Source organism: Passer montanus, unplaced genomic scaffold (genome assembly GCF_014805655.1).
Source record: "Passer montanus isolate IOZ18808 unplaced genomic scaffold, ASM1480565v1 scaffold3, whole genome shotgun sequence".
Classification (NCBI taxonomy): Eukaryota; Metazoa; Chordata; class Aves; order Passeriformes; family Passeridae; genus Passer; species Passer montanus.
The window spans coordinates 18,662,907-18,689,483 of NW_024367707.1; the positions used below are offsets into that span (position 1 = coordinate 18,662,907).

The 26,577-nt window shown below is 42.7% G+C and overlaps 1 protein-coding gene across 5 annotated transcripts in view; it reads left to right on the forward strand.

The window, feature by feature from the left end:
- The window catches only part of FHL2 (four and a half LIM domains 2), a 53,588-nt gene that overhangs the window by 3,412 nt on the left and 23,599 nt on the right, over positions 1-26,577 (forward strand). Inside the window, exon 1 of one of the 5 annotated variants that reach the window (XM_039714517.1) lies at positions 12,326-12,455. The exons of 1 other annotated variant lie outside the window; for it this stretch is intronic. The gene's annotated coding sequence lies outside the window, so the exon portion shown is untranslated. Of the gene's footprint in view, positions 1-12,325; positions 12,456-26,021; positions 26,175-26,577 lie in introns of those variants that run through there. 3 more of the 5 variants (XM_039714518.1, XM_039714522.1, XM_039714520.1) reach the window with 3 other exon arrangements.

Genomic DNA, 26,577 nt, shown 5'->3' on the forward strand with positions numbered 1-26,577 from the left:
GCAGGATACTCACACTTTTTACCACCTTGCATTTGGGACTTGATTCAGAGACCTTGGGAACTTTTCACTGACTTCAGAGGACCTTGGATCATGTCCAAAAGCTACCCAACAGCCTGGAAGGGCAAAAAGATTAACTGACTCTTTCTGCTGGAGAGATCCAGGAAAAGAGTCCAACAGAGATAATTCGGATACTGTGGCATTTTGGGAGTTTTGGGGTTTTCGTTGTTCTTGTTGTTTGGGTGGATTTTGATTCCCCATAGCAACTCATAGTCTAATGCCTGGATTATTTTTAATGTTACATTTCCCTTCCTGTTTTGATTTGTGAGGAGGACAGCCCTCAGGGCCTTTGGCTGCATAGGCAGCTGAAATGGAGCAGCAGGAGCTCCTGCAGAGAAATGAGGCTCATGGCTCAGCTGTCAGCCAGGGCCTCTGGAGGGTGGGGAAAGCAGGCAGCACTGGGGCAGGATGAGGTTGCAGAGCTGTCCCAGATGTCCCCAGAGGCACACTGGGCAGATGCTGCCTTGAGGGCAGAAGGTGACCAGCAGCTGGTGCAGCAGCACGAGGAAATGGGGTGACCCCTGAGCCCACAGAGGAGTTTACAAACCCATGGCAGCCCTTGTGACTGTCCCAGGAGCTGGTGAGCAAATCCCAGGAAAGGCAGAGGTTTGATTTGGGCTAATGAGAGCTGTGGTTTGTTTTAGTCTGGGCCTGGTCCAAAGTCAGTCTTTATAATCTGGGTTGTGTTCAGGCTGAACTGAGCTTTGCTTTTCCATTTCTGAGAAAGCCCAAAGAGCAGCCTCCCACTGTGAAAGCCCTATGAGCCAAGCTGCTGATGTGAAACAAGTCTCACATTTGTTTCCTTTCACATCTTTTGGTTTAGAAGCACACAGATGCACTTAACACACACTCTAAAAATAAAATCCTCAGAAGAGTAGGAAAATCAAGATTTTTACTTTTTAATTATTGCCTCTAGCAGCCTGCTTTGTGATCTTGCCTTAGAACTCACAACACATAACTGATTAGCCTTAAAAACAAAAACAATTTTTCACACCTTGCTGCTTTTAAGATAAAATGCCTTTTAATGGCTTTTCTACTAATTAGCTGCCATGACTTCCCAATCTCTTGGTAGAGGCTTTTTTAATATATGTCAATATAATCAACAAGGATTGCAGTCTTTTATTCAAAGTGTGTTGATAAAGGATAAGCAAACAGAGTGGTGCTGCTTTCTCCCCACAAACAGCCACCTCCAGCTGTGTCACTTCAAATATCAGACCTGCTGTGTCACCCACCTGCCTGGGCAGGAGCTGCCAGGAGGCACTGAGGGTGGGGCGACCACTTGGTAGGGCTGAAGTGGCCTGGAGGAGGGAGCAGAAGGTTATTGCTGCAGCCCTGTCACAGAATTCTCTGCTGCTAAAGCACAGTGGAAAGCTCAGGGAAAACCACACAGCACAGCTCACCACCTGGATACAGGGGATTGACAAACCTTTCTCAGAGGTGGAGAGTATTGTGCAACTGCCACCATCTCCCTTGCAGCTCTCCTCTTTCTCACAGGGTAGCTCTTCAGCTTGAGTGAGGTGAAAATAAACATAATGCCAGTAAAGAAAAGCCATCTGAGTATAAATTAAAGGGGCCAAAGCCTCCCTAGCTTTGGTTAGTCTCTAAGCATCTCTGTGATCTAGATGTTGCCAACAGTAAGCCCAGGTCTTGTCCTGTCCACCTTAAAAATGGCTTTGCTCATGCAGTACCAAGCCCTGGCTGGGCTAATATCTACAGTGGTTATTGAGGGAATACACATAACCTCAGCAAGGAGTTAACAAATCACCTGGAGCACACCCTTGGATGCCCATTTTAAAATAAACATTTCCAGCCTCAGTCCTTCAGCAGTCCACAAGAGGACCAGCCTAATGCCATAGCCTGAGGATTTGTCAGCTCAGATAACGCTTAGTGTCAGCCTCCTCTTACGCTGCAAGCTGTTTGGTTATTCCTAGCTAACACAATTAATTATCTGTGCTCATATTTTCCATGCAGACTCAATACAACACTCAGACTTTTCACACTGATAGTTTAATTTAAATTATGGCAGTTAGGGTTATTTCAGCTCCAGGAGTATGTGAGGCAAAGATGCTGAGGATGAACACAGCACTTGTGCTTCCAGGGGAGTGGAGAGATTCTGTTCTCTGGGAATATGAAGCTTTCCAAGGACTGAATTTCATCAGCATTTGAATCCTCTAGAAATCATGCTTCTTTTATATATTTCAAGTTGGACATTCCAAGATGGAATTCATCAAGATTACTTGTGGAAACCTGGTCTTACACATGTAAGCAGAATTGAAGATCCAGCTATTCCTCTGTGCTTAAGAAGTATTTTTTGTTTAGGTATACTCTGTGGAGCCAGCAGTGGCAAGCCAGCATGCAGCATGGCTCCTCTTGTAACCAGCAATGTGCATTTTGTGTGCATGTGTGTGTTTGCCCAGCAGGAGCATATGCTCAGCCTCACTACAGGCTGGACCCATGCACACAGAGCTGCAGCAGCCTCACCTGCATCCTAAAGGTCATGAAGTTCAGCCAACTCTGACCTTGATGGACATCCTTGCTGAGGCACTTTTCCAGCTTTCCAGAGATAAAGACTGTGTCCCTGGAAAACTTCCTTTACAAGCCTCATTACCAACTTTCACAATGTCTCATGAAACTTGTGAAGCAGCATCTGGCTACCTCTGGTTTTGTATCTTTTGTAGGAGAACAGTCCAGCCCTTTACTGAATTGTGGCTTACATGGGAATGGAATGACGGTGGCTTGCCAGTTATACTTAAATCACTCCTACCACCAGACAGGCTTGAAGATAAACTAAGGAATGAATTTATTCAGGAATCCAAAGATCAGCATTACAATCTCCTTATTTAGAGGCAGCTGTGCATAAAGAAAAGAAAACTTAGAGCTGCAGACAGATTATTCTGTTATCTGTTTATTCTGTTTTATGCTGTTGAAATGCTCTCAGCATGCTTACATACCTTTCAGCTTGAAACTTGTCTTTAAGCAAGACCTGGTCCACAGTATGTATTTCATTGAAGGGATGTTTGTTAAGGGGTATGCATATCCTTGCACACCTCTTTTCTCCCCTGGGCTATTTCATTCCCACACATGCCATTGCCTGAGCTGGAAAGCATTTGTGCCTGCTGGATAGGTGGGTTCTTCTGCCCAGACAAAATATCTCAGTGCTTACTTTCATGCATGCTGATTATGAAGGAGAGCTTGTCCTGAAAGGCAGAGCAAGATTCAGGCCTCATTGTATTAAATTTTTATATAGTGAAAACACCAGCTAGTGAATAAGCTAAAAATCATAGTAGATATAAACAGTGATATACACATAGTTAATTAGATCTTTACTGTATTGAGACAAGAATTAATGGCAATCTAATTATTTTGGGGTGAAAATGACATGAACATGCTTGGCATGAACTATCCCCATGCAATACTCCAAGATGGCATCCTCTTCCTTCAAAGGTGTTGATGTACTGGATGAGAGATTTCTGGACAACATTAAAACAAAAAATAATTTATCATACTCCATACTCTATTCACACAATTTTATTTTTCATCTGTTCTCCAAAATCCTGGATTCACATTAGCCAATGCATCAAGCAGTCCCGTATGGGACAGTGGTGAAAATCCTCACTTGCAAAGTTTCAAAACTGGTCTCTGATGGCAAAAGTTTCTTACTTATTTTGTAAGGAGTGTAGATACCATTTCAATGGTCACAGGAACTGGAGGAATAACCTTGGGTTGCTTGACATTAATGTGACCACATCTCCGTGAAAAATGGTTTTGACTTAGAAAATAACTTCTGTTTTTGCACAAGCAATGCCAGCTGGACAGTGTTGTAGAGAATGGTTGTCCTCAATAAGATCCTGGCATTCCTATTTACAGAGCTACCAAGAGAAAGCTGGGCGATTTGAGCTGCTGACATGTTGGAAAAAGAGCAGAACTACTCTAGTCACATTGAGAGATGCAAGTTGTTTTTCATCATGGAAGCAAAGGTCTCACATGAGAAAGGCTTCTCTATTCAGTCCTTTAACACAACTGTGCCAGAAAGGATACTTTGAGAGCTAAATTTCTGGGATCCCCTGGCCTTTGTCTACCATACTTTCTCCTTCTTCTCCTCTTCCTCTTCATCATCATCAATGTCATCATCAATATCTGTCAATAGTCAACATCTGTTTTTCTTAAAATTTGATTTCCAGAAGTCAAAATTGTCTCCAGAGCCCTTCCTGACACAAAAGAGCAAGACCAGAGCAGGATCAGAGAGTCCTCAGGTCTGGGATCCAATCTTTAGGATTTGTTTGAGATGATTTGCAGAACTGAATGCTCTAAATGCATTTCAGCATGCGAGGCAGAGATAACAGCTTCTCTTTCTTTCTACTTGTTAATCTCCCTTAGTTCTAGACTCTTCAATGACAGGAGGTCTTTCTTTTAATAGTTCTTTATATTTGGCAACTATTGAATCTGTTCAGGCTCAAGTTCAGTTTCAAACTAGAGGTGATGCCCATGGTTCATGCAGAGACTCAGAAAAACACCTTCTCAATACACTAGCAAAAGAGCAGATTCTTCCTAAAAGACAGAAAGAAGCTTTGCTGTCTGCTGAGCAGGAGCCAAGTTTAGCATGATCACAGATCAAAGAGATCTGTGACCCTCTCATCTCTATCTCGGCAGGGTGCTGTCCAGAGTGTTTAATATTTGTGCCCAAAAAATCAATGGCAGATTTGTTTACAGAAGAGTTTTCCAAGAGGCGCTTGGGTTGCACTCAGCAGCTGCCCATGCTGCTGTAGCTGGGCATACCTGGCATGTCTGGGTGATTTATGGATTTCATCTGCTCTCTGCAGCCCTCCTGCTTGAGAGACTGGGGCTGCTCCAGCACGGCAAGGAGCCATGAAACAACAGCTGCAACACATGGCCACAGCTCCTGCCTGGTCTGGATGGCCACAGCTCCTGCCTGGTCTGGATGGCCACAGCTCCTGCCCTGCTTTGGATGGCCACAGTTCCTGTCTTGCTTTAGCACACCCTGCCAAAATAGTGGCCAGACATGCACACTTGTGCGGGGTTGAATAGCTGAGAAATACCACAAGGACATTTGTCAATGGCAAACAAAGAGTAATAAAGTGCTCTAGGGAGATAAGGTTAAATGGGGAGGTGAGGGCAATGAGGGGAAGGTGAGAAATGGCAGATGTTTTGAGGAAACATCTGTTAATCCTTGAGAGGAAAGAAGTGGTGGCAAGGAGGCAACAATTCAAAGGATTACCTTGTCATTTTCATGGCTTGAGTGGAGAGGGGAGGTTGGAAGACCACACTGCTGATACTGCAGATGTCTGGGGCAGAAAGGAAGAACAGGAGACATGTGGTGTGCCAGCTATAACATGTAAGAAGAAAAGAGGTGGTGGAACATGGAATTAAATGCACAGAAAATTATGGTAATACTAAGGTGGTCTAGTGTTACATTGGATGATGGTTTTCTGAGGTATGCATACAGACAGCATTAGAAAAGGGTCAGCAAATTCATAGTCAGGATATTTGCAAAAACATAATGCAGATTTTGCATGATAAAGACGCTAATCTCACTGTCCTTCAGTCATATTGAATGTAAATGTATCTCTTTAAAGCATAAAAATAGACGCTGTGGGGTTTTTCCCGCAAAAAAATTGAAAAACAGAGAGATATTTGTGCATTTTGATCAGTGTGTAAAAATGTTGCTAGTCTTGGCTGAGAAGGCCTATACAGCAGAGACATGTCATGTCTTTGCTCAGCATGCTTTGGTTTTGATTTCTGCGCTCCAACAACTTAATAGCTGAACGTGTCTGTCAAGTCTTTCAAATTAATGCATGTCCATAGAGCTGATAATTCATCTTTGAATTGTTTTTGAAAAATCTGAGCAGCCCCAATGATGTCAGAAGTCGCTATTGTTTAATTCAGGTGCCATAAAGAGCTGTTCTCCTGGTAAATGTCATGTTCTCTGTTAAACTTGACCATAAAATTTATGGCAGCTATAATATATGTAACTTTTTCAATCCACCAGTGAAATCACTATGAGCTCTCACAAAAGGTATCACTGAAACAGATGAAGTATTAATTCAATCATCTTCAGAGGTTTTTATGTCATGGAGGAGAAAATGAGCGACCCAACATAAAGAGAAAAGAAGCATTTGAGCTTTCCTGTAGTCACGTACAGGATCAGGATAAGGGGCAGTGGCAGGTGGCAGGTTGGACTCTAATCTGAGCACTTGCATCCAGGCTAATCTGGGCTCTACAGTGAAATTCTTCTCATTATGCTAAATAGCCTAAGAGGTACACGGAAGCCCTAGGCTGCACTTCTGTCAGCAAAGCTCTAGCAAAGATTGAGTTACCTGTTGATTATGTGTCCGGGGGAAGGATATATTCTCTAACAACAACAGCTGCTCTTTGTAAACACAATTTTTAATATTGCTGGTCTTGTTTCAAATCACACATGATGGCCTTCAGCAGGCTAACCTGAGCTACCAGGCTTGCATTAGGGTAATATCAAAAAAGGGGATTACTGCCCTACTCCACAATGTGCAGGCACAATACTAGGCTTAAACAGTTTTGGGCAAGATTTAGATTTATCCTTAGTTCCAGCTGCATTATCCTAGTTTTTATTTGCACGCTGTTTTGGGAAGTGCCTTTGAAGGTAGTGGAATGTCATAGAATTTTACGTCTGAAGTCCTACCTTATATAGCCTAAGAGCAGCTTATTGATTGCAATGTAGTAATGGGAGCAGACAGGATGATTTTGAAGTGCTGAAGCACCTTTGTTCATGTACCCCTCACTCAGCATGCAACTTGAGTCAGATGTGAGGAAAGAGCTATCACAGCTAGTCTTGGGAGATTTTGTTGGGAAATGGGCTCCTGACAGAAAGATCCTTTTACTGGCTGTGGAGGTGTGGAAAACTCTGAATCCACTGGGGGCTGGGTTTTTTTATCATCTCAGTGTACTTTTCAGATCTTGCTCTTGAGCAATGATCTCTCTCATAGTTTCCCCTACAAGTGGGAAACCTGAGACGTTGGGAGCTTAATTTGATTTTATTTCAAAGTGCTTGGCACTTGCACCATCTCTGTCTGTCACTGGGACTTGCATTTACTTGCCAGGTTGGCTAACATGGATGTGGGTGTCATGTCCAAGGTCAGACCATTAATTAATGTCAGAGCTGGGATTATTATTACTTATTATGGGCAGGCTGGTGATTACACCTAAGCTTAAATCTTCTGTTTCTATTACAAAAGTCTGCTTTCACGTTTATGAGTGCCAAAATAAAACTGGTTAGTATGAAATTCCTGATCCATACAAGTAGCCTCATACTTGGAGTCAGGCAAAGCAGTCTGGGCTCTTGATTTCTTCATTTTGCTAGTGGCAGCTCCTGACTCCTGCTGCTGGGGTCACGGCACTGTACTTCTCTGAGATAAGAGTTACCTCCAGAGAACATTCCTCTCTTCTAAAAGGAGTCGTGAAAGAAATTTTTGCACATATACTCACTGGTGGAGTTAGGTAGAGTGGGGTAAAGGCATCAGTTCAAACAGGCAGGTGAGAGGGCAAAGTTCAGTGTTACCAGGATTGTGTGTCTCGTCTGCTTCAAACTCAGGCAATCACTTGGATCCTTTTGGCACTACTAACCACAAAAGGTTTCGTTGTTGTTAAGTGAAGCCTGCTTAGCTTTGTAAGGACTTATTTTGGTAGATTATGAGGGCAGATTTAGTTTTGGACTGAAGAAGACTTAGCATGATACAAAACCAGCAGCTAAAGCACACTGAAGGAGTATTTCAGCCAAAATGGGAAAGGGCAGAGATGGGGCCATGAAACAGCTGCTAAGAGCAGTGGCCTTTTGTGAGCTGTGATATTTGCTTGGCATATAAGTGGAGGAGTGAAGAAGAAATTATTTGTGCTTTTCCAACTTTGTTTGTACTCTGAAAATACATCCAGCACTCTCTCTGGCTTAAGAGTCACCACTCATTTTCTCTTCACTCAGGGCACTTCATTTGTCAGTGCAGTGTCATCAGGTCTGCAAAGTGAACACTAAGACATGGGGCCAATAAGTAGGCACAGAAAGGCAGCCTGAGGACTGGATAAATCTCCCTCAGTGTGAGTGGGACAGAGAATAGAGAGAGGGAGAAATGGAAAATCTTCCTAGGTTTTCCATGCAAAGTTTGGTTTTAGAGGTTTTGGAGATAATTGGGTGTCTCAATTTTCAAACTCAGGCTCATCTGCATAATTTACCCAAATGTGGCATTGTTTGCTAGGGGAAGAACTCCTGCCTGTGCTGTGAGCTCTGACAGCCACCAGGCCTAAGGGGTACAAGCTGTGGAGACTGGGCATGGGACAGAACACACACCTCAAGCTCTTAGGATCAGAAACAGCAGGAAATTCACAGAAAGAAAAGATAAAGAAAAGCATCAAGGTCATTAAATACAATTTGTTTCTGTCTCAGACAGTTCCCAACCCAAAACCTGTGGGAATTCAGAAAATTGTTCTGGGATATACATATATATACTCACAAGCACACGCTACTGGCTAGGGGCAAGAAAATAGGCTAGGTTAACTTATATCTCACCCAAAAGAGTGAGTCAGCAGCAAGATAGGCACCTCCAACCCTCACAGAAAGCACACAGATAACTGGCTTACACCAGATGCCAGCTTTTGATGGCAAAAACTGTGAGGTGAACTGCTGATGAGAGCATACACAGAAAACACACGTCACAGGGCTCTGAGTGCTTCACCCTCTCCCAAGCCTGAGCGTATCTTTGCAGCAATGACGTCTTCTTGGAGCTTCAGCTCAAAACACAGAGCAGAAGGGGAAATCATGCAGAGATGAGGCCCTTGGAAATCACCCTGCTTTGCTCCTTCATAGGAAAGCACCTACATCTCACCTGTGCTCCATAGTCTGGACACAACAGCGTCAATGAGGACAGCTGCCCACCAGCAGGGAGGTGGGGTTGGGATCCTCCAGGTACTCCCCCCAGGTGTAGGAGGGCCAAGTGGGGAGTTTTATGTGCAGGTGTCTAATTGAGAAGGCACTGGTGTGTGTGAAGAAGCCAGCAGGCTGATGTCTTGCTAACGCAGTCAAATCCCCTGCTCATAACAGCAAATGCTAATCCCATCTTTGTCACTGTGAGAAACTGAGTGAAAGGTTGACAAAATATTGACTACCAGCACAATCTCCACAGGTGCTCTCTTCCCCTCTGGCTCTGCTGCTAAGTTTCTGGCAGTAAATATCATAGGTACAGAACCCACATTTAAATCCCCCAAATTAGCTTAAAGACTCAAGAACATCATAACACAGTTTTAACTGCTGTGCTACACCTACCAAGGATACAAATGTCAGAAGAGCAAGGACAGATTCCCATGAATATCTGTTAGTAGAGTTCTTCATTTAGTAAACACACTACCAGTGCAAGCTGGTTAGATTTTGGTTTGTTAAGCCTATCCTGAAAATTTATGTTCTTCTTGGATGACCATATTTCTGGCATCTTCTGTGACTTGCAGAGAATGGCAGGGCAAGTCCTGATTGTGAGGGATTAGTGGTAAAACCTCTAACCTCACTGGAATGGATGGCTAATGGCACCTTGGTATGGCTTCCAAGAGAGCTGTGCTTTACAGCTTGCAGCATTTCCTTTCCATTTCTAAAGCACGTTTGGACTCAATGATCTTACAGATCTTTTCCAACCTAAACGATTCTGTGATTACAAAGCAGCTCTTATTCTACATACACATCCCATTGCCTTGGAGCATGGAACTGGTTGAAATTCTTGCTTTGCTTCCTGCTGTGCCTCAGTCATGGAAGCAGCAAGGCTGGCTCTGGGGCTACAGCCCCTCGACACAGCAAAGGGGGTCTGTGCCAAGCAATGCCATCACTACGGTGGGATAGAGAGCCTCAGCCCCCACCCTTTTTCATAAAGGCTATGTCTCTGCTTCCAACAACATCCACAGGAATGCCTCTCCTGTTAGCCTGCCACCCTTCTGTGCCATGGAAGTGCTGGTCCCCTACGTGTGGGGGCATTCCCCTGCCTGTCTCAAGGAAGGGGCTCAGCTGTTACCTGCTGCCAGGAGCAGAGGATCAAGGCCTGACACATTGCTGATGATTTAGCTTCCTGGTAACATGCTTTTTCCTCACCAGTCCTTTCCCTGGTGAGGGCCCTCGAGAGTAAAGCAACACCCAAAATGAAACTGGGACAGTTTAACTAGCAGGACAGTGTGGGGTAACCAGCTTTAGAGAACATTTGCTCTTATCAGAGAGAAAAGCAGTAAAGTTTGCTTTAGCAGATCTGTAATCCACCTTCTCAAATTTCTAGATTAAGTGTTCTGGAAGGCAATATTTACCCCAAGCTGGTCCCTGGTTGCTGGATGTACACCAGATCAAAAAATGTTCTGAAGTCGGACTGACACCTGGGGATTAGAGATGTCCTTAGTGCCCAGAACACCCTGGACTGGGGCAGGTGAAAACCATAATTTATCCAGGTTGTTTCTACAACATCAGCTACACCTTTGAATCCTGCAAATAAAAAAATTGTAACATGAAAAGGTTGAGACTTTCCAGAGTTGTCAAAACATATGCCTTAACTACCCCCTTTTTGCTGCTTAAACAGCTTTTCATAACTGTTTATTGTTCTGGGAAATGTGAAAGGGCTGTTTACATGGTAGCTAAAGAAATTAGGTAAAAGGCCACTAGATCTAGGATGAGCAATACTTTTCCCAGGAATTCTGTGGTATACTTCTCTTATCTCCCTTACCCAAGTCTCTAGGCCATGGTCCTCACCCATGGTGCTTGGAAGCTAGGAATTTATGCAGGGATAAAAGGAGATGTGTGAAAGTCATTTTCTGCCAGAGGCTTGAATCAGGGTGTCAAATCATGTTGCTTGGCAGAGGCTGAGGACATGCTGTTGCAAGCTCTTTAATGGTAGGATGAATGCCTCAGATGCCAACTTCTCATTGGTTTGGAGTTAGAGCCATAAAACTTGACTGGGCTCCATGTCAAGCCATAAATCAGTTTGCCATGCCAAAAAGCCTGGCACACAGTTTGTGTTAGTGTCCAGCTTCTGCAGCTTGACCTACACTTGTCCAAACTGCTCAGAGACAAACTGGGAGGTGATGCTCTCTCCTAAAGACTATTGCTCAATCAGAGCTCTGAAGAAAAGGAGATGAAGGGAATGAAGTATTCTTCAGGACTGTGGAAGTAATAAATAAATCAGCAAAGGAGTTGAATCCCTCGTCAAGTGCTGCTTCTTCAGCCATGGGAAGGAACAACCCACAACTTCAGTTCAACAGCACCGCACTTCTTCAGATGAGTATGTTGCTGTAGAGAGTAATTTTCCTGCACACAGAGTCTGCCTGATGTTATTTCCTCACCACACCATCTTACAGAGAGGTTTTCCTTTTCTTCCCCTTAAAATAGTTCAATTTTGTACCAAGGACCATGTCTCTGCTACAACTTTCTCTGCAGAACGACACTGAAATGCAGAGATGGATCCAATATTGGCAAGGAGGTAGGGAAGCTGTAACCCCACCTCTGCACTGAGCCTTGCTTGGACAGGTTTTCCTCCCCAGCCAGCAAGACTGACCCCATGGGAGCTACTGGAAGAGCTTTTTTCCACCTCAAACACCTTGTCTTTTTTTTTTAATTTTTTTATTATTTTTAATATACCAGTGTCCCCTTCACCCAGCACCACACTTACCTTGCAGCAGGAAGGGTACAACAAGCCTGAAGCAGAAAGTTCACCCCTGAGCTACAGTCCTGCTGCCAACATAGACTTATTTTGTGATCTCAGGCTAATCTCTAAAGCTGCTGTCTTTTGTAGTGAGGTGACACTACAGCTTCCTCCATGAGGAGGTGCAGGGCAAAAACAAGGCAGGACACAAGACACAAACTACTCTGTAACAGGGCTGCACACCTGGGGTGGACAGATGGACAGATGAAGGAGTGTTGGAGTTTGTGACATCCACAGAGCAGTCAGCACTTCTTAAGGTGTTTCTGTCAATCCCAAAGGCCTGACAAATAATCTGATTGATAAATTAGAGTTGCTCATATCTCAGACAAAATACTGAGCCCTGAAATATCACCATCTCCTCGGGGTGCCTTGCAGCACCTCCTGAAGGCACTCCCAAATGCAGCAAAGTGATGGGCTGGCACTGCTCGAGAGCACAACAGCCCCTTCCATCAGGGCCCTCATGCAGCTCTGACTGTGATGCCTTAAAAGGCTGGTGAGCACAGGGATGCTGCCGTCCTTATCTCCTGCCCATGGTGCTGCTTTGGAGATATTGTATTTATAGCTCACCCACAGCACAGATGCCCAACTGTGTAATTACGAAACATATAGTTTGGGCAATGCAATAAAGAGGCAAGGCTGTCCTGTCCTCTCTCGTTCACAGACTCATGAGCAGAGGCAGCACTGAGCTGCAGCAAGGTAAGAGAGTGCCTTGTTTTGGTTTTCACTGTCTTTTGAGCCCTTTTCTCCTTTCCACTTGCAATTTGCCACCACTTCCCAGGGCTCTGTGTAGACGTCTTGAGGGGAGTGCTGCTTTCTCCGGGGAAGAGTGGGCTTTAACATGTTTGTTCCTCTCTTGCTGCCAGGACACATACAGAGAGTCTCTCTTTGTATCCCAGTCCGCTGTTGGGAGCCAGGTGCTAACTAACAGCTGCTCTTTAGTTTCTTCACTAATAATACACTGTCATGTTTCCATGTTCTCAAGGAACACAACCATATCTAACTATAGTATAGACACTTCCCTGGTTTGAATAGCAAACTGAATTACTTCAGGCAGAAAGCTTTTCATTAGTTTTTGGAGGCTTTTCCCCCTCTATCAGCATTTTCTTTTTTATGCTGAATGTTTGAGAAATGAATAGATAGTGGGGAAAAAAAGTGGACAGGCAGAAGGAACACCTTACTTTTTTTCTTCATTCAGACCATTTTCTAGAGGCCATGAAAGAAAAAAAGGAAAATTGCAGGTGATGCTTGCTGATTTCACGTTTTAAACAATTACTTGCTATGGATTACAGCAACTGAGAGAAAAGGAAAAAGAAAGCAAAGCACTGAATATTAACTGTGTGTCAAAGCGGGAATTCATCAAAACTAGCTTGTAAAATTGCAGTAGCAATAACTGCCAAATGCCAACTATCAGGATATTGTTATATTAAATGACTTATAACCTCATCTCATGACAGCATTAATTTTCAAATGAAGCCAATAAAAGAACACCTCTTAGAAAAAATAAGATTATTTGTGCATGTGCATGCATTTGTTTGGATGCATTTACAGATACATTTTTATTATAAATATTCTTATAACCAAAAGCTTTTATATCCAATGATCACAAAATACGACACAAAGGTAAGAAATATTAAGTTACTTTTAGCCTAAAAGCTAAAACTATCACACATTGCACTAGAGTTTGTTTACTATTCCATTATTCAAGAACTTAAATGAAAGAAAGGTTTTCTCAGATGATGAAAAAATGGAATCTCAGGATCCCTGGTACTCTGAGGAGCAGGACCCCTTATATCTGACCCAAAGCCAGTGCTTGTAGGAAGGGACAGACCACTTCAAAGTGCTTGGGATTGAGGGTGAGGATTTCAAAGGCAGGAGGGCAGATGATTACTTGGTCTAAAGCTGCTGGAGATGCACAGACTGAAGATGCGTTCACATTGGTGCAATTGGTGCAGCAGTTTGGTCTGGTCCCAAGGCTGTCCTCGGGGGAATGCAGCCCTGGGGCTGTGCCCAGGCCATTACACACTCATGGCCTCTGAAATCAAGTGAACACATCCAAAACAGGTCCTAGGGATAGGATTTGCTCTTAGGCCATGCCCAGGAGGGAGAGCCCTACATGTCTGGTCAGCAGACCAGCATGGGTGAGCTAATCTCAGTGCCTGGGAGCATCCTGGAGTCATGTTTGATTTGTCAGTAAAGACATGGCCTCTGAGGTTGCCTCCATGTATCCAACCTCACCTGTGACAGGGACTCACTGCCATGGTTGACATCCTCAGGTAATATGTCATGTCTGGCTTAGCTTTCCAGGGTTGTGCTGGTGTGGGCTGTGACAGTGTAGATAGTGCTTAGACAACATACTTAGGGACAAGTTTGCTCCAGCTTTAATGTCCAGAACAGCACATAACTTAAGTGGAAGAATAAAGTAATGTAAAATATCACATTATCTGTACCCTCACTTATCTTGGGGCTTACTCTCCCCATGTGAGTGCCTCAGAAGGCTGCAGACACTGCAGCCAGCACCTCACACCTCTCCCTGTTCCCCAGCCACAACCATCTGGCCACTGCACCGTGGTCTGGTCAGATCTGCACAGAGCTCCACCTTCTGCTCCCCAGCACTGGTGAGATGAGTCTCCTGTTACCTGGAACCTAAAGGCAGCCTGTCCCACCAGAGACTGCAGTGTTTTAGAGGGACACCAGTGGGACATGGCAGCTGCCTTCACTTGCCTGGTTATTACAACGGCTTGCTATTAAGCTAAACAGATGAACTTCTATAGCAAATTGTGCAGTAAAGAAATAGTGTACAAAACTAGCATTTTTAAATATAGTAGTCTCACTTCTTGCGTACTAGAAATTTTCTCATGTCCTCGAATTCTTTGCCTATCTTCCAAGCCTCAGGCTAAAATGATAAAAATGAGAAAATCATCCTGGTTGGGCACTTAGTGTTAAAATATTGCAGCCACTGGTGTATTGACAGTGTTACCTTTCAAAAACAAGGAGCAGAAGCAGTATTCCAATCATGTACAGCAAAGCATTATCTTTTTAAAAAAACTGTGTTGGCCAAAAGTCTTTAGCTGGAAAAAAAATGCAGGAACATACATACTAATGCTGTGATTTTTCATGGGATTTGAATTTAAAAGTGAAATTAAACAAAAAGACCCAAAGCCTGTTTCCAAAGTGAAGCCATTCTAAAGGCAATCTCCAACAATAATACTTTGTTCTTACCTAGCATTTAAAAATATGATTAATGGATGAATAACTTTACTTTTCCCCTTGCAAAGAGCAAGCCATCAGAACAAGGCAGACCTTTGACTGTCGCTGGCAAGAGGCTGTGAGGGGGCAGACTCATTCAAACACTTCTTTAATACAGAAAATGTAAAAGGCTATTTCACAAGGAAGAAAACCAGAGAAGGAAGTGGATGTGAATACTGACTTTGGGGTGAAATCCTGGCCCCACAGATATCAATGGGAATTCTCTCAGATGCATCCACAGATTATTTTAACAAAACCCACATCTCTTTCTTTTCCTCCTAATTTTAATAGTACCAAACTTGTGTAGATTTGTACCACAAAATTACATTTGCATGTTTTCCTTACTATTTTTCCTTCTTTGTGTGTTGTCTAACCAAACCACAGACACTGACACAGTTGTTTTTCAGTGAGATGAATTATTACTGACTGCAATATTTTATCCTTGTCTTTATATCACAGTGAGTACAGTTTCATGCTAATAAATCTCAGGCTGTTTCAACACTGTTCATCATCTAACACTGATCAGCTTTGAGAAGCATAGGTCATATTGCACAGAGTCCTAGTTTTTCTGAAAGCAGCTGGAGCAATTTTTCCTGGTTTTGCTCAACTCCCTCTGACAAACATAGAAGGAGGACTATCACAGATATTTGAAAGGGATCTATCAACTTCAGAAAACTAAAAAAATTCTGCTGCAGGTTAATTTACTGGCTACTGTTAAAACATGCTTACCAAGAATCAGTGAAACTGAAAGAGCTAGAAGAAAAACTATTTTCCCTTAATTTCAACCTCATATTTTCAGTAATATTTTTATGAAGCTACTTATACAGGTTCTCTTTTATAATATTCTTTTTCCTGCAGTGTCTGTGGAACTCCCATATCACAACAAATTAGAGTTAAACTCTCCTTTAAAAAGGAAAATAAGTGCTTTGTCATGAGAATAAAATGGGCACATAAATGGGGACAGAAGCTCTCTCACACATTCCATAAACAAAGCTAGTGGGCCTTCAGATCAGCATATTCCCTGTCAAGCTGAAGAGATTTTCACCAAGGTCTTCCTAGAAATTTGCATGCTTTTTGTAGGAGGGAAGCATTGACAGCATTGACTAGTGCTCCTTTTTGGTAGTCTGTGGCTAGGGAAGCAAAGACCAACATGCCTGGAGATTACCATATGAAAACAGAAATACCTGCAAGCCATAGATGCCATCACAGAGAAGCCCATTATTCTGTTATTTATCCCATTTTTAAATGCTTGGTATCCTAATTCCCTGTGCATGGCTTCCATTGCAACACATCTCCCTGCCTCCAGCGCTGGGTGTAGAAGGCAGCAGGACACTCAGGGGCTTAGAACACTAATTATCATACAGAGAGAGATACAGCATGGCACTTTTGGTACAGAACAACAACAGAGAGGGAGTTCTCAGAGCAAACTCTGTTGTACTTTTCAGCTCCACACAAAAGCCCCAGTGAGGAATTTGTGTGAGCACAGGTTAAACACATTATGTGTTATGGGCTCGCATAGCCTGCATTTCACTGGCAAGGGTTTCTTCTCTCAACTTCCTTTTAGGGGAGAGAAAGCAATTTTTCCTAATTCAGAAAAAAGAAGTAAGGGTCTTCTAAGAACCAGAGCTGAGGCCAGCCATGCTTCCTTTCTGCCCTGTGTTTATTAGTGTAAATGTAGCGTGTATCTGCAGCTTACTGAAGGAAAAAGCAAAGAGTGCTGGGTCCAGGGCAGGCTCACAGAGAAAGCTGGCAGGAGAAGCACTGTGGCATGGCTGTGGAAGTGCTGCAGGCACTCAGGCAGAGCAGTCTGCCTTCCTCACAGGTCTTCCTCTGCCCTCTCCTACAAGTGAAGCTCCCACTGCCTGCCAGTGCTGTGTTTGCTGCCAGAAAGCCAGCCCCTTCCTCACATTTTTTGCTAGATATCCAAGTGTTAGAAACTCTTCCTTGCAAATTAGGAGTCTGGGTTCCTGGAAATCCTTCTGGATATAAGGAAGAGTCAGCATCATTGTGGACAGGCTCTTCAGGGACACACAGATGGGCAGTGCTCAGGCATGCCAGGCATTTACATTGTAGCAACCCAGCCAGGACTCACTGGACTTTATGGTTAGACATTAGGGACAAGCAAAAGGATTAGCACTGCTTCATAACGTGAGTTCTGACACCACTCTAATGATTCAAAAATCACAAAAAATTACTTATCTTCCAGCAAGAGACACTTCATCTTCAAGATAAGCCATTGGTACAAGTTTGTTTTTTTTTTTTCATTTTACTCACATTTGAATTTCATTCACATTAAGACATCAACTCCACTAGACAGCCATGGGAATATAAACTTGGCAGGAACAAACACAATCCATATTGCTATCAGGCTGACAATGGTTGGTATATTTTTTCAGCTCTGTGTGAAGTGATAGACATGAAATTCACATCAGCAACCAAATGATTACTTTAATCCTATTATTTAAAGGGCCTGAGCACATATAGGGTTCAAAGTAAGCACAGGCCTAAGAAGATCAACAGCAATGACTCTACTTCAAAGTGCACAATCTAAGCTCATGTACTCAATCATAATATATGTCTGAGCCTACATCTCAGACCCTCTCAGTTTATCTGTAGTATATACAAACAGTAGTTGAGAAGAAAAATAATTGTTGCCATACAGAAGGATCTTTCTACAAATCAGGACATCCCCAGTCATGGTCAGAATGGAGAGGGTGACTGTTTCTACTTACATCAAAATATTATGAGTCTGAAGTAATTTGGGAAGTGATTTGCAACTCTGAGTCTTTTGAATATTAGGCAAATTGAAGGGTTTGGGGAATGATAGGGCCAACAGATAACCAGTCCTTGAGCAAGAGATGGCTGTAACAGAAGAGGATCTCTTTTTTTTGCTCCTGTGTTCATTGTGAGGAACTTGGAGAGCTTCCTGCAGCAGAAATGTTTCCTTATGGGTATCATCAGAGGATCTATTTCAAGCTGAAGTATTTGTAGAAGAGGTATGGAGCAAATAAAATTAATAGGGAGAAAATTTTAGAAACAGATGGTGTTCATCCAACAGATTTAAAGGGACTGAAGGATGAATTAGCTGAAGTAATAATAACAGTCCATGGCCTCTAATTTAAAGCAGACTTAGAACTGAGGACCTGAATGTATCCAATACAGAATCAGCCTTTTCAAATGCTTCCAAGAGAAAATGGGAGAAATAGATCCTGGTAAAACTGTCAAATTTAGTAGAAATCACTACTAGGGTAGAGAAGATGGGTAAATATGATACACTGGGAGAAATTCAATATACCTTGGTAAGGAGAAATCACATTCTACAAATCCTTCAAGTTCCTGATGATTTACAGCAATCATGTTGTATCCTGATGATAAACAGCATTGAGATACAGGAAATCTTTGGTTGCAGCATCTGCCTATTTGTCCTTTTCCATGTATTCACTAAGGGCTCTCACCACAAAACTTTAACACCTAAGCAGTAATAGGATAAAAGGGAAGATATTTGCACGTATAGCATAAAATCAATTGAGAGATAGGTTTTACAGTAAAGAGATTAATAGGACATTATTAGTGGGAATTCTTCTAAGACTGAGAAACCAGATGAGAGAAAAGAATCTTAGGCAAAAAGATGAGTGGGCACTAGAATAGCATCTTATACTGAATGTAGATGAGCATAAAACAGTGAACATGGGGGAGAAATTGAACTTTAGCTATAAAGGAATGGCTCTGAGATGTTTAGCTGGGTGTGAAATTTAGAGGTTATATAGGTTTACAAAAAAAAAAACCAACAAAACATATGCAGCCAAAATGCAAATTGAATGTTAAAATTTCCATAAAACAGTGAACATGGGGGAGAAATTGAACTTTAGCTATAAAGTAATGGGTCTGAGATGTTTAGCTGGGTGTGAAATTTAGAGGTTATATAGGTTTACAAAAAAAAAAAAAAACAACAAAACATATGCAGCCAAAATGAAAATTGAATGTTAAAGTTTTGGCCACGTCACCTGAAAAACTAAATTGTCATATTGAAAAAGTTTGAGGAGGAATGATAAAACAGGAGAAGTACCTTTCATACAGACTGAACAGGCAGACTGGGACTCCCTGGCCTAGGAGAGATGGCTGAGGGCAGATATGATAAAGATTGACAAAGACATGAACAACGTGTTCATATGAATAAAGATAAAGTTTCTCATTATATCTCCAAAGGAAAGACTTAGGAGACCTCTGATGAAACTAGTAGGTAATATGTTCAAAATTAACACAAAGAAGATGGTTCTTCAGCAACACAGAGTAGAGCTACCTACTCATCAACTTTGATCTTAGCCTACTGGAAACTGTGAATTTCCTTTCAGGCAATCAGGAGGGAACTGCAAGTTCATGAAAGTGATATTCAGTATGAATACTGCCTCCAGGTTAAGAAATCCCCAAGCCAAAAGTTGCTGGAGGCTGGCAGAGTATTACGAAGAGATATCATTACATTCTCTTCTCACTTTCTTCCCAAGATATTTCCCAAGAGCAGCATAACAAATCAGAGGAACCCTGCTTTCAGTGATTCTCATATTGCTATGGTGTGATCTGAATAACTACAAATGACAAGTTCTGCCTGACACTATTCATCCTTTACAGGGGTGAATGTGAGACTGAAAACTTCAATCTAAATTCTTCCTTCCTTCCTCCCTCTTTGGAGGTTGTGGAGTCCTAATGTTAATCTTTAAATTCAAATTAGACAGTGATCTGCCAGAAATGACTAGGACATTGTCTCTTCTGCCTTGGAAATTAGTTGGGTCAGTTCTTAAGGTGTCTGCCAGCTGCTCAGTTTTTCAAACCTGTCTTTGCTCAGAAGTTCCTGAGGCCTCTGGCTGTCTGACAAAGTGAAATGGTAGTCTCAAATGTTGCTCTTGGTTATTTCCAGGGGGTGATAACAATGCAGGGAAATCAGGACTACATGCAGAAAAAATGCTAAGGGAAGCAGAAGCAAATTATAGAAGTATAATACACACAGAAAGGTTATGGAGAAGCCATGAGCAGTGAGAGGAGAAAGACTGTGGGAAGGGGATTTTGCCTAAAAATGTTGAAGTGTTGCTGGGAACACCACAGGTAATGGGAGCTATTTTTTACAGAATAACAAGTCTCTGGTGCTCTCAGAAACACAGAATCATTAATTTCTTGGAACAATCACACTGTGTTTGTTTCATGCATCTAGAATAGGATAAGATAAATCACGATTATACTAAAATTAATAAATCCTTAATTAAGGGGTAGTATTTGCCAGCTCAGAAGACCAGCAATTACTGCAACCTCTGCAGTAATTTGACACCCCAGATTGCATCTGCAGGGGTAGGAAACCCAAAAGGCTCTTCCCATCAGTCATATTCAGGCCCACCTTGTTGCCATCTTATTGCAAAGGTTTCATACCTTCTCAGTGATATCTCATGGGCAGCTCCTCACAGCACTGACTCATTCTTCTTCTCCTCTGCACAGCCAACAAACTCCATCTGACATCTCCACCACCCAACCTGTCACCTTGTTGCCATCTTATTGCAAAGGTTTCATACCTTCTCAGTGATATCTCATGGGCAGCTCCTCACAGCACTGACTCATTCTTCTTCTCCTCCTCCTCTACACAGGCAACAAACTCCATCTGACACCTCCACTAGCCAACCTGCTCTTTTATAACACCCCTCTTAATTGGAACCAGCTGTGGCCTATTAAGGGCAGGCTTGTTCTTAATGCTTGGTAATTGGCACAGCTGTAACTCCTTAGGGGTGAGATTATCTTCACCATCTCTATTCTCCTACATTTTATCTACCCACACCACATGGCAGTCAAGTTGAATCCAGAGGAAAGGAAAGAAGCAAGAGCTCCTCTGCCTAGGTCTCTGCACTATTATCATTTAGAGTCACATGGAGAGCCCTCACCTGTTGTTGAGGTTATCTCTCTATCCCAAAGCACTTCTGAAGACTTGCCACTAAGGTCTCTACCCTTGGTTACAGATGAACAAACCATGGAGCTGTTAGTGAACACTTAGAAACCGAAGTGTGAAGGTGGCAAAGACCAGAATGTTTCACAACAGTTTCCTTAAAAGTAAAGGCACCATCCTTTGCTTAGTGAGGGGAAAGAATGAGAAAGAATGCTAGGGAAAAGATTGTATTCCATAAGGATTGTTGTCTTCCACTCTCTTTGTTGCAAATCTTCATTATTTCTTCACACAGTTCACAGCTTGGTGAGGGCAGTTCAGGGTGGCTGCCCCACATGGTACAGGCAGCTGCTGATCTGGAGAGTTGTTTGATGGGCTGCCCTTATCCTAGAATGGCCTGGATGGCTTTTTTTTTTTAATCCATGAGGTCCTGGGATAGATTTTCTGACAATGCTGCTTGTCCAGTGAATGACCTGTCAGTCCTGTAACATGGTGCCTCAACTTTCCAAGCTTTTGGAAACTCATATGTCAACAAGAGGGATTTTCCTTAGCAGATTCCATTCCTTTAATCTTTGGGATGATCCTTGAAGCTTCCTCTGGTGTTCTGTCTGCTTCTTCAAGCACCACTGCACTTCTCTGTGATCAAATTGTGTTCCTCTGCACATCAGTGATAAAAGCTGTTTGTCTACTCAGCTGGGAGAGAGGAAAGCAGCAGAAAAAGGGATGCAGCTGTCTTTCTGCTTGGGTCATCTATTGCAAGCCCTCTCCTACATCTCAATTGTCCACAGAGGGAAGGGTATGGGAGCAATTACACAGAAAGTGACAGACCATGGGTGTCCCACTGCCACATTCACTTTGGGACACCTCTTTTAGGACATAGATTTTTCTGAATGAAACTGGCGCTAACTAGATCAAAAGTCCTGACTAACTTTAAAAAAAAAGTAATGAAATCTGTGTCCAGACTGACCATAATGGTCTAAAATGCTTTTGCCTCTATCCCAGACTGTGCTATCACGGAGGTACACTTGTATTTGAGTCTCAGTCATCTGTCTTATCATATAGCATCATATTATCCTTCTAAAGATAACTTTTCCTATGAAAATAGAAGTTCTTTGATGCTACTGAACCATGGCACCTTTCTCTAAATTACTGAAGAAAACTGTTTAACACTGCATGTGAAAACTATTCAAACATATTAAGAAAGTGGAAGTGTTTTTTGGGTTGGTTTTTTTTTTTCAGATTAGATTGTAGCTTCTAAACCACTAATGTTTCCACATTGATTTAGGCTAAACATCAATAATAGAAGTCTTGCATCATCCCAAAGCAGACAGACTTTCTCTATCTGCCTTGGTTGGGGTGGTTTTAATGGGTTGTCCAAACATGTCTGTAATTCCCTCACCAGAATCTGTGAAACTCTGATACTTCTTACCTGATCTGTCTTTCTACTTGAGGTTCAGGTCTCCTAGGGGAAGAAAGGAAGATCAGAATATTGCACAAAATCTTGTGACTTGGAAGCTGAATTGGGAAAGAAATACATGCTGAAAATATCTTTTTATCCTTTGCAAATTCCTCATAATCTTAGGGAAAATACATATCTGTGAGCATTTTACGAGAATGAAATTTCAGGAAGATTTAATATTGCCTAGCTGTTATTTTAGGTTTAATGAACTAAAATGCAACCTCTGCACTAGTCTACACTCCTTCCTAAGTTGTAGTGCCAAAAATAGCAGCTCTCCTAAATGCACCCTCTCATATTCAATTGAAGCTTGTGCTACACAGATTCAAGCATCAAAAAGGGGATTAGTTAAATTCTGATAAAGCAACTTAACAGTTTCCAGGATAAATTGGTGAAGTAAGAAATCAGCCCGTAGCTTAGCCATTTTCAAACCTAAAAGAGTATATTTTCCCCTCCCTTGCTCTCTCAGAGACATTATATTTTTCTCTGTCTCAAACTGGGAGAAATAGAAATACTCCACTTCCAGCTATCTCTTTCCACTACTTTTCTTTGTCCATTCTTTTCAGGCAGAAAAGGAGATAAGTGCTGAAATTATAGTTATTCCAGCATCAGCCAAGTAGCTGAAGTGAGACTTATGAAGGCTTAGTAAAATCATTGAGAAATCCTGCTATGAGAATGGTACTATTCCCACCTTTTTTACCCATATGGAGGTACAGCACTCTACACATAGAATTAACATGTTAAACACACATTCCACTGAAGAACAAGCAAGATATGCTATGTAAATGCATAGCCTCCACACATGAGGAAAATATAAACCATAGGATAACTTTCTAAACCACTGTATGGTACTTGCATTTCCACTCGTGGTTTAGGCCCCCTGTTGGAAGCACTGCCCGTTTTCATTGCATTGACTCTTCTGAAGCCTTGGAGATGCCTGATCTCTGCTGTGTTCTTCAGAGAACCACTGAAGTAAAAATAAAATATAAAATATACCTATTGAAAAAGAAGAAGTGGGGTACATAATAATTACTGAAAGGGCCTCTGCTCTTTCCTCCTCATCTCTCTGAAAATTAATGAAATTTGCGGCTCTCCCACCCACCCACACCTGTTGGATTTGATTCTGGTGGGAAAGAGGTTGGGGAAGGTTGCCAATCATTGATGAATATTTACTTGCCAGATAAATTTGGAGTGAGTGGTCCTGAAGGGGGCAAGAGGTCTGACATTCCCTGTACCTTCCATGGTAATGTTTGATGGAGTGCATACACCTCATCCTGGGATGAGGGAAGGTGCTGCCTGGTGCTGCTCGTCATCCCTTTCACAGACCCACACAGTCTTGATGTGGCTGCTGAGTGTCCAGTCCCATTGTGAACCCACAAATCAAGGGGTTTTAAATCAGCAGAGGCTCTTCTGCCTTCAAGGAGTCAAAGGTGTTATATTAAAATATGCAAAAATTCCCTTATCTTCCTTAAGTCAACCCAGACCTGCAACAGATAAACTAAATCATTTCAGCTGGAGCCAGTATATATTTAAACTTATAATTGTGAGAAACACTTGACTTGTATGACCACAGGGATCATCAAAAAAATTTGTCAGACTTGCTGCAGTAGCTGTCAATGGACAGATGGGGCAATAAAAATATCATGGAAATTGAAAAAAATCAACACATTCAGAATGTTTCATTTGTTTAGCAATGCTTGGAATCAAATAGCCCAATTCTAATTACCTTGAAGGCCTTTTTCCTTTTTATGTACACTACTAAATCAGAACTGAGGTAAGAACAGTAACTAAGATGAAAATAAATTATTATTGCTGCCACTATGCAATAGTTTAACCTAAAAGAAACTATTACTCCTATTATATTTATGCTCTAGCTAGTCCTTTGTAAATTTCCTAGCAACTTACACATGAGTTTGGCTGTCCTGAGCGTTATATTTACAGACAGTGAAGCTAATGAACAGAGAGGTGAAATGTCCTATCCAAGGGCATCCAGGAAGTCACTGACGGGACTGGAAACCCAACCAGTAGCTCTCCCAAGATATAGATGCAGCTCCATGTAGTTCATGGGTTCAATGAAAAATTTTCACTCCCTGGTTTAATTAATTTTGCAGTGCCACTGCAAATTCAAGGGAAGAGTCAGGGACTCCCCATGTGGCTGGGGAGTGCAGCAGCATTGATTTAAATAAGATTTAATTGCCATGGCATCCTTAATCCTGTATGCCCATTGTCAGCCTTCCAGGGTAGGATGCCTGTTTTGAAAACTCAACAGCAAAGGCTGGATCAACTGACAAACAGATCATTGCTGGTTATCAAAATAACTCACATCTCCAAAGGAGAGTTGGCTTCTGATAGAAGAACTAGGAATGGCCCTTTCCCACCATTTTATTCTGTGCTTTTCTAGATTTGGAGCAACACTGAGACCAACTAACACATTTCACCCCATCTGGGTGCATAAGAGGACAGCAAGTACAGCTCAGGATTCTGGCATAAGTTTGTCTTGCAGGAGAAACTGTTATCTAACCCATGTGCACATCTACACCACTGCTCAGGCACATGCCAGAAGCCAGTACACAAAACGGGACTGCCTGGCATCTTCTGGGTGCAAAACAACAGCAAGGCTCTCTCGGGATAATGGGCTTTACATATTTATCCTTCTGGTTTCCCTTAAGGTTGAAAGCATTCATATTAAAGCACGTCCCTTTGGCAAGCACCAGTCATTACTGAAGAATTACCCTGAAATGTCTCCCCAGCCAACCCCTCAAGCTGCAGAGAGCAGCTCTCCCATGTGCTTCTGATCCAAATTCTTCCCTCTGGGAGGTTTCCCAGGACCCTCATTGTTTTGATTAACAGAATGTGTCTCTGCTAGAATGGTTGCTAAATGAAATTGGATTTTGTAGAAGAAAAAGTAGTTCCTGATATAGTAGGATTAATAATTCCCCCTCTTCTTATCATGTGCACACTGGCAAGGCTCTCGACTGGGTACTGAGCATGTGCTGAGACAATCTGTTCCTTTGGCTTTCTCCTAGAAAAAGGTGGTTGGTTTTGGTTTCATTGATTTCCCCTGCTTTTGTTCGTTTTCCTCCTGATTATGGGGAAGCTTGGCAGGAAAGAAGGGTGGAGAGAAACTAGACTGGGGTCTGAATGCTCATAAAGAAATGCCTGCACTCGTGGTCTTTGTAAAAAATGTGCACCTCTCCACAAAGAAGGAGACAGGTTGTTTCATTCTTCTTTGGCAAGACACTCAGCAGGCAAAATTACTGATTTTAACCAAGGACTTTATTATCTCAGCCAGGTGAAGAGCCTTACAAATGTTTGGGCTCGAGTTGCTGTAAAACCTCTCCTTCTGCAAAGAGCGAGCTCTCGGATTTAGCAAAGCCACGTTATTAATAAGCATCAGGGGTTTAGAGAAACAAAGGCTGGAGGAGGGGAGAGGGAGCCTTATTTTAGGAAGGGGGCCAAGAAAGACAAGATGTTTAGGAGGGGGAAGTATTGACACCCTCGGAAGAGAGAAAGTGTCGAATGCCAGCTGCAGAGCGCCTCAAAGAATGAGAGTCTCCGATGCTTTTGTCTCCTTATATGGTAAAATGATAGCGAGGGGTTTCACCAGGCTGGGGAAGGCAGCAGCTCTTTCCACACGCGCCGACTGCAGAGCCGCTCTTTGCAGGCAGTAGAAAGCCCCGGCTGGCAGCGCAGCCCCGCGCTGCGGGCAGGCCAGCGTGCCCTTTGCGCCTTTGTTAATGGATGTGAGCCCCTGTCCCCGGTCCCGGAGGTGGCATTAACTGCCCGCTACTGCTCTGTAAGTAAATATCCCTTTTTTCCCCTTCCCCCCCACTAGCCACAGAACACGTCTTTGGAGGTGTCGCTTTGAACAAAGGGTGCAGAGAGGAGGAGAGGGCTGTTTAATGCCCCTGCGGGTTGATGGGGAAGGATGCGAGAGAGAGATTGCCGGTCCCCCTCTCTCCTGAGTGCACGGGCAGGGGTGTGAAGAGGACAAAAAAGACAAATTTCTTATCGCAGCAATTACTGCTGCATGTCCGTCAGTAAAGTGACACATCAGCGAGGTGATGAGGCGCTGGGTCTTTTCGTGGGTAACTATTTTTAATGACTGTATTGTGCTGCGTGTGTAATCCACCGGGGAGGTGATAAAAAGTAGGAGATGGGGTCTTAGATTCCTTACACCTCCGTGCACTCCTGCTGCC